The 12203-nt window shown below is 43.5% G+C and overlaps 1 protein-coding gene across 7 annotated transcripts in view; it reads left to right on the top strand.

Moving 5' to 3' along the window:
* Window positions 1–12203, top strand: part of LOC6535144 (teneurin-m) — a 114776-nt gene that overhangs the window by 1776 nt on the left and 100797 nt on the right. The gene's annotated exons all lie outside the window — the stretch shown is intronic.

Below are 12203 nucleotides of genomic sequence, written 5' to 3'. Positions count from 1 at the left end.
GTCTGATTAACAAAGCGAGAGCCACAATAGCCAGCGCACAAAGCGCAGTTGAAAAGGATACTCTCTGTCAGTCGACATGAATTAGGAGAATTCCAGACGATGTCCCCGGCCCGTGGAAAAATGCCTGCGGCTGGAAAATACTCGAGAACTCTGAGAGGAGTTCGGTTTCAGTAGCCTGATTGTACACTGATACAAAGCAGGGCGTTGAAGTAATACCTTATATATCTTATATATACTTGCCAGAAAAAGTATGCGTGCACAACTAAAGTATAACGTACATATATGATGGTAAAAAAAGTATATACATATATATTACTGATATCGACTTCATTTTTTTTGTATGTTATAGACACAGTACTGTACTTATTTTATAAAAATTAAAAAGTCATGAAATTAATTGAATTTATAGGATATAGCACAAGAAAAAGTATGCGTGCAAACTAAAAAACACTTAAAAACACTTATAAAGTTGAATACTTTCTTTTAATGGTTTTTACCAACAGTTTTGGCATTGGTAGAACCAGTTTTTGGCTGACGTCCGGGGTGATGTTTTGCAATTCCCTCAAAATCACGTCATTTAAATTCTACATGAAATTCCATATTGGCATTTGCTTTTCTCAAATCGGAGTCAATTTCTTGTTCCTTCCTATCAATTACGATTTTTTTAATAGATTGCCAGAATTCATTGAAACAACGAGCAAGTTTTTTATGTGAAACGGTTCAAAAAACTGCATAATAAACATACTTTTTCTGCTAGTGTAGTACATCGGCAAGTGTATGTTCGTAATTATCTAGGAAATGTAATTCATATTGGTTAGCTCTGCTGATCGACCTTTGTGTACATATGTACATTTTGATGAAAATCCTAAGGCAATACAAAATATTCCTCCTTTTGAAAAAAAAACATTTTGTATTCAAAACGTTGACTATATTTTTGTTTTGTTAAAAATAGTTAACGTTTTTACATATTTTAGTCAGCCTTCGTGGCCACTCCAGACCTATCCAATATTTCCGATACCTTACCACAAATATGTATGTACATGCTCCTACATGCTTCAGGTTTATTATTTCCGACTCTGCTTCTTGGCATTTGAACTTGCACATAAAGCGGAATTTACATAACTTTATTTCCGACATTTCCCCTTTGAGCTCCACTGCTCTGCTCTTCATCTTCTTCATCCTCATCGAAGACATCCCGCACTCGCGCTTGCTCTTCTCCTGCCGCTCATCGTTTTTGTGGTGTTATAAAAACAATTGCCAAACAATTGGAGCTTTGAAGCGAAATAAAAATCAAATGAAAATCGAACCTGGAGCACAAGAACGTGTGGGTATTTGGGCGGGGGCTACCTGGCAGCAGGGCGAAGGAATTGTAAATTTACAGCAACAAATAAATTTTGTAACTGGCAAACAATAAATTCCTGAGTCCCGAAGACTTGCAGAATTTCTTTTCTGCTTTGGCGCAAGAAATGAAATTGAATAAAGTGGGCCAGGGGGGTGCGATTGGGGAAGGCGGAGCTCGTAAATTTTCAACACTTCACCAGACAGCAGCTTTACCCTCCTTCCTGCTCCCCAGTGCCTGTCATAAAATTGCCAAAAGCCAAAACAGGAAAGAACAAAAAGTGTGAAAAAGCAGCGGAAAATTCTTTACCTCTCCTACATTGACGCTGTGTGAATGTGTGAAAATCCGTTCGAAGCTGGTTCACCGAAATTTCAATGTCTCAATGCTTGATTTGTCCGCCGCCAATTAGCCAAATTAGGTCAAAAAACTCGGCCACTCTGCATTATTAAAATCCAACGGCTGTCAGGTCCGAGTTCAACTCCAGATGGCCTCCAAATCCAACCACAAGCCCCGTCACAATGCTAAAGCTGATGGCGCAAAAGGGGAGAAACACGCAACTAATTTCGAAAATGGAAGCTCAGCAAGGTCACCCCTGAATCGGAATATAAATCGGATTCGTACTCCGATTCAGTTTGGGAATCAAAGGTACAGCCATTTCTATTTTCTCACCGTGAGCTGGAAACAGCAGCGCAAGAGCAACAGAACGGAATGGATTAATATTTGTTTATGCCGCACCCGATTATTTTATGGCCCACTCTAATGGGGCCACTTTGTTTATTTTAGTCTTGGCTACAATTTTGCAAAATGGAAATCTCCTTCCGAACAATTTCTTCGAGCAGCCTAACACTTGCTTCTGTGGCCCCCTAACCAAAACAATTCCGATTGTTTTGGTTGGCGTGGTGTAATTACACGGGTGCGGTATTTTTCCCAAGTGATTCGAATCGATCCAAACCGCCGTATCTTGGCATGGGCATGTTTCAATAATTTTGTGCTTGCGCCGCACTCCCACTTGTTCTCTCAAAGATCGCGGCATCGGCTATTTTTGGATCTGGCAGGGGGCAATACCACGGATGGCCGGAGAAGAGTGGTTTTGGGATAGCTGCCGGGGCTTCCTGTGCGTCATAAACAACTAGGGAAGCTTCGGGGGAAGACGCCCGAGTGAGCAGGAACCTTGGAAAGCATTTGAATGCGGCATAGGATTGACCATCGAACAGAACTACATATATGAAATAGCCATTTATAGTAAATGTTCACCGAAATGACTTCTAAAGGCCATCTTCTTCAAATTTAATTGATTACAATTAAGCACGTCGTAATAGCTTTCTTTTACAAAACAAAAAATAACCCCCAATGTTCCTATTTGCATAGATGTTAAACAAAATTTCGCCATGGCACTCCAGATCCCTGTTGTCAGCCTGTACCCAGCCTAAGCATCCCATCAGTATCGGCGATCCCATTCTCGGACCGAAAGCCGCTTCCGTTCGCTAATCCTGGCTGGCAGCTAAGCCGCTTATTGGCTAATACCCAAAATCAACCTGAGAAAGGACCTCGGCCGGCGTTAGGCCCTTAACAACACCACAAAGCCCAGCTGTCATATTTGGAGAACCTGTTATGGGGCCAATCGAATACAGAAATGTGCAATTTCAAATTTGACTTTGGTTCGCTGTTTGGACTGTTGGCTGCTCCTGGGTGCCCCGCAGGCTGTCCCAGCCATATTTGTAAAGTGTCGGGCAGGATTTTTCTATGCTCCGCCGCTCGTTTACAACTGTCAATATCAGGAGATGCAGACTAGTCGTCGGCACCGAGCGAAATTCCAACTTATTACTTCCTGACAGCTGTCAAAATATAAGCAAACACCCGAGCAGCAAACTATGCGTCGAAACATGCGCAGAATTATGTAAATTAAAGCGATTTGTAGCTGGTAAAAAGAAGAGAACTTGCCAAGGAATGGAAAAGGTAGAACAGAAAAATTGACAGCGACGGGAAATTCAAAATGTCGGGGCTAGAAGGAGCGCGTTGTGCTGGGAAATTATACGTAAACAGCAGGAGGCCAACAACGCCTCCTCTGTATGAGCGTGTTCTTCATTTTTTGCGAGAAAGAGCACAAAAGAAGGGTCGCACAAAGGCCTTTAAGCCCACACACTCGAGCAGGAAAGGGACCGGCGGGATGTAGGCGATAATGATGCCGCAACGCGCAGACAACCGCAAATGAGCAGGAGTCGCAGGCAGATAAAACTCGGAATTTGTTAGGTGTTTGGATGGTCGAATGACCTGACCTGCCAGAAGACTCGCTGCGGAGTACCTGCTTCAAGCCAACTTCAACAGGCTGCAAATCCCTACAGCCCATATCTCTGTCCCTCTCTTTGTATACCCCTCTCACTTGCACTGCGTGCCCGTTTTCCATTCGGGCTGCATCATCTGCTGGCGTTTTGTCATTGCTGGATTACTCGGGAAAAACAGGCAACGCAGACAGAGGCCATTTCCCGTGTCCCAGCTCGACATGCCTCATTTGGCCTCAGAATGGAAGAAGCTAAATGAACCCACTCGTTCATATTATAATTCGGTTTTCCTCCCCTGCCAAAAGCCGATTATTGGGAAGCGAGAAGAGTTCGATCCGAACCCAAAGAAAATAATGCTGACTTAGTGTTTAGGGAACCTAGAAATGGAATCCCCGTTTGTTGTATTTAAAACCAATTTATGGCTGTCCTTTCCTTCATAGGTATAATTAAATAATTATTTTAATTTCCTCCTATACATATTTATAATAATAAATTCAATATTATGAAAAAAAATTGTTATGAATATGTATATATTGAGCACCACTAGATCTGTTTTCGCTCAGTACTTTGTAGAGAGTTGCAGTTTGTCTTTATTTTATGACTGTTTTGTAGCATTATAAATTTGTTGAAATCCCACATTGTAGCGGCATTCGCGTGGGTGGAACGTCCTGGCCCGACTTGATGATTGTTGTTTACTGTAATTGCTGCACAATTGCTGATGTAGAGAAAAAAGGGTCCTTACCATCCTGCCCCGTCCTGCGACTCTCCATCCACTAAAAGCGGAGAAATATTTTCGCAAAAGTCATAAAAAATATGTGAATTCTGTTTGGGTTTTTGTACTTCTCGCTGGCTTTTATTGTCGAACATTAAATTTATTATTTTTTATAGAATGTTTCACAACTGAATGCAAATTCAGGGACCCCGCCCCCAATCTTTACGAGCACTTTACATATTTCTTCTGTTGCGCTGCGTTCTGTTTCTGTTTCTGCTTCTTAATTGCACCAACCAGTGCTGCAAGCGGGGGTGGGTGGCACAAAGGGTTGCTCGAGGGTCTCCAGACGGGCCATAAAAATGATGCTTCTGGGTTTTCAGAAGCTGTAAAAACTAAGCGTAATGATAAATTCTGTGGCTGGCCATTTACATGACAGAGTCGCGCTTGTAAGTATGGGGGATCCCTTTCGATCCAACAATCCAGCGATAACCAAGATGCACTTGTCGCCCCATCTCAGTCATCGCCTGTCCACGCCCACCGCTCCAAAGAGCACTTCCGTGGCATTCCGGCACTCGGCAGCAGCTGTTCCTATCGCTAATAAAATATCTGAGACTCTATAAATACTGCGACCATAATGTGTGCCACTTGAATGGAAGGCAACTCATCTCAATTCTGAACAGAACTCAGAACAGGGAAAAGTACAGCAGCCCGAGTTACTGAAAGATTTCATTTATCAGCGAAAAGGAAGTGCTCAATGGCGAGCCACATAGAAAATTCTGACCGATACACTTCCGTTCCAGCAGTATACGCACCCATTTGGTCGTGTAATAAACCGAAATAATAAGAAATGCAAGAGAGAAGAAAAGCAAACTTGTAACGCCCCAATATCTGGCAACTTAAAGCGGCTTACCGCAGGAAATTAGAAGAGATAAGAATTCGACCAGGACCAGGACTGGAGACATCTTGCGACAAATGCCGAAACACTAATAAAATTTTGGCGGTCCAAGCTAAGTCTTCGGAACATTTCATCATTAGGAGCGAAGGCGATAAAATAGCAAAACAACGTTTGCCTTATCACACGGAATGAAGAGGAAAAACCAAAACAACAACGCCAGAAGAGAGCGGAGAAAATCCAGGAAAATGATTTTTATTTTATGCCGCGGCGCGACCGAATGAGGCAAATCCAACAAAGGGAAGGAAAACAATAAAATAAAATTTAAGATACATTGGAGACCAAAACAAATAGGCAGAGAAATGGAAGAGATACAGAGATGTCAGATACAAAGTAGGGAAACTGTCGCAGCTGTACCCCGGTGAAAGAAGGAGACGGCAGGATCCGAGCAGGATATCTTAGTGCCTTCTCCTTCTTTGTTTCTTTTTCAGGCCCTTGAAGTAGTTTCGATGCGAAAAATAATTTACGTGGGAATGCCAGGGGCAGAGAGTGAAGTGCGTCATGTCGGATTGCAAGGGAAGTGGATTCATCACACAGACGAGATCCAGTGCTAGATAAGACTAGGCGTAATTGAGAAGAGGTTCCCCGGCAATATCTATCCGGCGTTTCTGTGTTTATTCGATGGTAAATGAGTATTTCGTGGCAACATAAGCGCCCGCGGCAAAGTATCTCGCAGACACTATACGCTAATGGAAATTTTATGATAGTTGCGTTGACAATTTTTATGCAACTGAAATAAAAGCCAAGGCAGGCCAAAGTATCTTTCCAAGTCATGCATTAGGGGCCTGAATTGGGACGCGGAGACTCGGATGCAGATACATTTCCTTACACACTGCGAGATCGGCAGGGAGCGTCGACCAACGACCGCACATATTTAGCACATTTTCAGGCTATCCCCTTAAAATGGCCGCAGAGGCAGGGGCAGGCAGGAGCTACAGGGCAAAGCTTCGAGTTACAGGATTGCGCGGTCCCTTATGCGTTCTTTTTTAAGGCATTTCTGTACGTATCGTATGACCTGTGCCCACCCTCGAAGCGAGCCTAATGAAAGGACTTCGGGGCCCGTCAAAAGGCCATCCAAACCAGTACCAACACCAATACCATGGCAAAACCAGCATGCGGGTGTCGTAAAATAATAATAGTTTCCCGAAAAATCCGAAACAGGTTTCAGGCAGCGGCACTCTGTCTCTTTCCCACCGCACTGCTATTAATGTGTAAATGTTGTTGAATGTTTTTATTTGATTAGCGTTCGCTACGTGCCACATTCTCCTTTCTTCAAGCATCTTGTGCATTTTCCTGTGAAATTATTTTTCTTCTCTCTGCTGACCGTGATGGAGATTTCACTGCCCGCCTTCCCTTATTCCCGCTCATCATCATCGCTCGACTGCCAAGATTAATTGTGTAAGCGTAAATTTTTTAATTTCGTGGAAATAATGTTCGGGATTATTCAGCGGGAGAGCGAGAAGGGAACAGGTCGGAATTTCTCATTTTGTAAGGGGCAATTTGTTCGTAATTTGCCTGGGGAGCAGCTGAAGTGGGACTGAAGTGGGAGTATGTACTATTGAAAATGTTTGCTAATAAATTTCTTGCTTTTTTCTTCTATTACAGGTGAGTAACCGATGATTTAAATATATCAAACACATTTTCTGTGGTAAGTGTCCTTGAATGAGTTTTGAAGGGATGAGATATTAAGATTTAGCTTGCGTCAGCTCAGATGAAAGCGAAAATGTCTTTATAAGAGGACCACCGCACATTTAATTGTGTAAGTGTGAGCTAGAAAAGTGAAATCCTCAATGTGCTGAGGGCTGCTTTCTTCCTTATTGTACGGCACACAATTCATTTGATGTGTGCCAAGGCTGGGTATATGAATCAGGCTGGGAATTAGGAGTCAGTCTTGAAAGCAGACAATGGCCCTTTGTCAGGTGCAACAGAAACAAGAACGAGGAGGAGGCTGAAAGAGAAAACCAAGTGGGCGGGCACACAAAAGATGTCCCAGCCTCTAAGCTCGGAAAACTTCTTCCTTTCCGCCAGCTGGATTTTCCCCACAATGATTTACTCTAACTCTTTCGTCGTTTCCTCCGCTTGGCGACTGTTGGGAAAACTTTTCGCCAACTATTTTCATGCACTTGGCTCCGCTGAAAATGTCCGTGGCTTGGGGTCAACTTTTCCCTCTGAAAAAGTATTTTCTTGGTACCCTGACAGTTGTCATTTGATTGTTTTCATTTCATTTTCAATTCGGCCATCAATAAGTGGGGAACATAATAACTTTTGTCCTGCTAGTTGTCGAATACTCCCACGTGTGTGTGGGAATTTTCTTTGCTGAATCTAAAGGCATACCTGGCACTTTAAGTCCCTCGAACGGATAACTTTTTCTGCAATCCGCCTCGCTTTTAATAAATTCAAGAACACAACGTAGCTTCCACAGGAAGAGAGCGAGAAAAAAAGTAATAAAATATTAATGAAATTCCAAACACTTGGTCGTGTGGAGAGGCAGACGACGCAGGCAGGAACAAAACCTGACACTTCGAACCACCCGCCCACCCTTCTTTTCACCTGGTTGGCACCTGGAGAGCCATTTTTTGTTGTCCTTCTTGTGCTAACAAAGCACGCACCGTCCAGGTGGATTGGTGGCCATGTTTGTAGGGTGGGTAGGTGGGATGGGGTGGGGTGGGTATGTTAGGTGGGTGGATAGACGGCAGTTGGAGGCCACTTCCGTTGGGCGGCTGGTGGATTGTGCGGGACAGAACTTGGCCGTGTTTTCGCACCTCAGTGTGATGTCTTCGCCTAAAGAAGAATGAATGAACCGAGGATGAGGGAAAGGCTCTTCCCGCTCCTCTTGCGTTATCCTTGCTGCCTTGTCGTCACCATATGCAAACCGATGAGAAATTTAATAGAATTTTCTCTGACAAACAAATGCAACAACTTGCGGTTCAGTGTAAAAAAAAGACTGAGAAAACTGAAATAAAATTGCAATTGAAACATGCGAGCTTACAAAAGCCACTGTCAGAGGAGCGCACCTCCTAACCACCCAGCCACTCAACCACCCCCACCCGATGTCAACAATGAAGTTCTATGCCAAATTGAATTTGCCCGAAACTACAAAACAAAGAAAACCAAGGGGGGAGGAGGACCAAAAGTAGATGAAATTGATTTTAAAAAGCGAACTCAGGCTGAAGGGTGGGAGTTGTGGCGCAGGGGGTGCAGGGGCGGTGGGCCAGTGGCACAACTGCTGCGGCGGCACGAAAAACAAATTAAAGTAAATTCCCCAATTTCATTTTGCGGCAACAAAGTAGAAAAAATAGAACAACAAAAGACCGAAAACAGAAGGAAACGCAGCCAGCAAACAATTGCATTTCTTGGGCGAACAAAGCTTATTCGGAAGGATGAGGTTGTAGAATAGGAGCAGGGGAATTTAAGTTTCGGAATGGAGTTTACGGAGCACAACGTCCTTGGGCGAACTTTTAATGACCAACGCATAGATCATCATAAGATAAACCCAATTCCAGATATAATCGGGAGTTGTGACCTCATAGGGCTCACTTTCTTAGTATCCGTTCCCATTAGCATAGAACAAGACCAAACTTAAACCTGAACATACACTATAAACTATATAAACTGCACAAACTGCCAAACTAACTTCCAACTTTTATTTAGCCAGCCAAAGAGGGACTTTAATAAAGTGTGAAAATGCCCAAAGTAGAAGTTTTAGTTTTGGCCCTGAAAATCGATGGGGTGGCTAAAAGGGCAGGGCAGGGACAGCTGAGGCGTGTTTCATAAATTGTTCAACGCTGAAAATGTTATTTATATTTCATGGCGAACGAAAAATAGAAGAGCCAAATAAAAAGGCGATATAAAAAAAAATATAAGGAAACTTTGGCGCAGCACGAACGACTACAAATCGTGCGTACTGGCCACCAGGAGAGGTGCAGATGATGGCGGGCGGCACGAAAATCGAGGAAAACTTTTATGCTTGGGCCCTGGGCCAAAGTCATCGTCCAACAGCGCTTTACGGCTTCGTTTATTACGTGTGAAAAGTGTGAAAGCAGCCAAGGAAAGCAAAGGAGGGGGCCGGAGACAAGCTGATCCTGCGACAATTTCTCCAGCAAGCTGTGCCCAAATGCGATGTCGCAGGAAATGTTGGCGATTTTGATTTTATGCCGTTTGTCACTTGAGTAAAAGGTCATTGTGGGTATGGTAAAAATTCAATCATCCGCCCTTGTCAGATTTATAATTATTATTTCCATTGTGTAAATATAAATATTCGCTTTGCCACGCGACTCCGCTGACCACCTTAATAAATCATCGCCACCGACACGTGTCCCGTTCCAATTGTTAACCTGGGTTGGATTGGAGCATTCCCTTGGGGTTGGAAAGTGCTGTGTGGGTGGACTGACACCTGCCCGCTTCCAGCTGGAGCTGACCTGGGCCAACAATTAGAACTGACATGCAACTTTGTCTGGAACTCGGACTGCCTGCTAAGTTTATAGCTACGGCTGTACAAATTTGTTTAACAACTTCCATTTAATTATACCAATGAAGCGAAACATTTAATTTTGTTCGTTTGAGGAGGGAATCCCCTGCCTTCTGCCTTCCCTCCTTGCTTTTCACGAAGTGTGAGGCGTGTAATTAACGTCTGTTTTAGCTTTTGAGTGGAAGCTCAGTTTGCCACGGTTTTCCGAGTGTTAAATGATTAAAAGCGCAGAACGATGTTCAGCCCGACAATTACTAAGGGTAATTCTTTGGAGCCCGGTTAGTAATATGTACGGTCGGTCGCCACTCTGTTTTGCATTCTGCATATTGATTTATGCATATATTGACACATCTATTAATATGTCAAAAAATTTACCAAACTTTCCGCTCCCCGCGTGCCCGGCCTCTAATGCTAATTGAAATTTGCGGTTTGGCCCGATATAATGCACATATGAAACATATAGAGTGCACGGTGGCTGATTGGGTTTCAGTTTCGTGGCTGCAATGCGGTTAACCCGAAAAGCCGCGTGAGAAAATGCATCTTAAAGATGCAATCTGGCTGGAAACATATGCATTACATGCCAACCGCAGTAAGGGCAATTCAGATTGGCTTAAATTGGAAGAATCTTTAAGAAACGATCATTTGGAAAAGAATAGTTAAAGCTCGATGGTAGATTGTCAGAACCAATCCTCCAAAGGAGAATCCCTTCTCCATTTGCCGCCATAAACAAGTATTTTTATTGTCAAATCGCAGGGCCCAGAATGGAAATGTCAACATAAAATGCGGTGGCAAAACAAATCGAAACGGAACAGCCCTCCCCTGTCCTTCGAATTGGTTTGCTCATCTTGTTGGACCCGCACATATGTGCTGAGGACAATACATAAATAAGATAAATAAAAATTAACATAGACAACCTATCGGTGAAGAGTGGGGGCTTGTGTGAAAATCAGCGCCACATAAATACGTAACATAAAATGGGTGACAGCGAAAGATATTGTCAAATTTTGCTCGAATTTTATTTGCTTTCCTTGCTGTCTGCTTTGCTTCTGCTGGGAAAAGCGAAGGGAGCTGGAGGTGTTTGCCTTTGAGTTATAAAAATACGAGACATATGCAAATTATGACGAGCTCTAGAGGTGTCATCCGTTCTCAGTATTCACCTTCACCTCCCTTTGGGCCCAGTTTAAGTCGAAGGGGAAGATGGGAATGGAAATGGAAATAAAATAGATTTATTTATTTTGACTATAAAAACTTTATTGACCCGCAGAGAAACCGATATTTAAGGCAGGTGGATGTGGGTGGGTAGATGGAAGGGAAGACTCGGTCCCAAGAGATTTTATGTGGGACAGATTTTAATTACTTGGGAAATAATGCAGATGAATCAAAATGCTTTATGAGTCACTGGGGTGAACGAAAATGTCAACATCTCGTAATCGAAATTTATAAATATTTATTTTATCCGGGAAAGTGGAGGAAAAGTGGAACCTAAGTAGGACATTTTCGGACTAAACCCGAATCAAAGCAGTTTCTCAGAAACGTTTAATAACCCGCCTAACTGAATGTTTCGCTTTACGAGGAATCACTATTTATTTTACTTTATGGTAAATGATATAGTGGGCGTTGTGGTGGAAGGACGTGCACCTGCGAGGCACTGGCAGACTAATTGACTTGTCGGCCAGCCTTAACAAGCCTCAATATATGCAGTTGTTCCGCAGTATGCACTGTAGCTGTGGATGAGTTTGTGAGTGTGTGTGTGAGGTACACCTGAGGCCATGCACACTCATGAGAGTATGCAAATTGGGCTTGGGAAAAGGAATCATTTGTAGAACACGCAGAACTTTTGGCAGCTGGGGAACTTAGTTTTGCCGCTTTGAAATGCGGAAGAGGGCGAGTACAACTTTTTACGCTTCGCATGAAAATGAAAATCTGTCACAGGCTATCCCTACTTACCTTTCCACCTCGAGTTCGTCTGCGTGTGGCAATTTAATAAACATAATGATCAGGACAGATACTGTGTGCAGGTGTGGTAGGGGGTCGAATAATGAAGTTGCGTCCGCTGCGTGACAAAATGACATTTTGCTACCAGCCCAGGACCGAGCGCAGGCCAGAACCTGATCCAGAACCAGGACCAGACATGACCCACCCACTTGGCTGTCCTCGAGAGTTGACTTGGACCGCGCCTCGCCAGAGAAAGCCCTCTGGTGCAAAGGTAATGAAGCAACTGGCGAAGGAAGCCGCCGAAAGAAAAGATGATGGGGAAGCACAACAGAAGAAGGTTGTTATTTTAAAATTTAAATTTCTGTATAAATACACGTGTGCACGGATGTGTTTGTGCTTCAAAATGTGCATAAGCATGCCCCAGAGTCGTCGACATCCCCACCTCCGGCCTCCATTTTCATCGCCGTCGTCGTCGACGTCATTAAAAGCCAAAAGGCGGCAACGTCGCCAAAGAAAAA

The sequence above is a fragment of the Drosophila yakuba genome, chromosome 3L (assembly GCF_016746365.2).
Source record: "Drosophila yakuba strain Tai18E2 chromosome 3L, Prin_Dyak_Tai18E2_2.1, whole genome shotgun sequence".
Taxonomy (NCBI): domain Eukaryota; kingdom Metazoa; phylum Arthropoda; class Insecta; order Diptera; family Drosophilidae; genus Drosophila; species Drosophila yakuba.
Note: the sequence above shows the minus strand (reverse complement) of the source record. Positions and strands in the feature narration are given on the sequence as shown.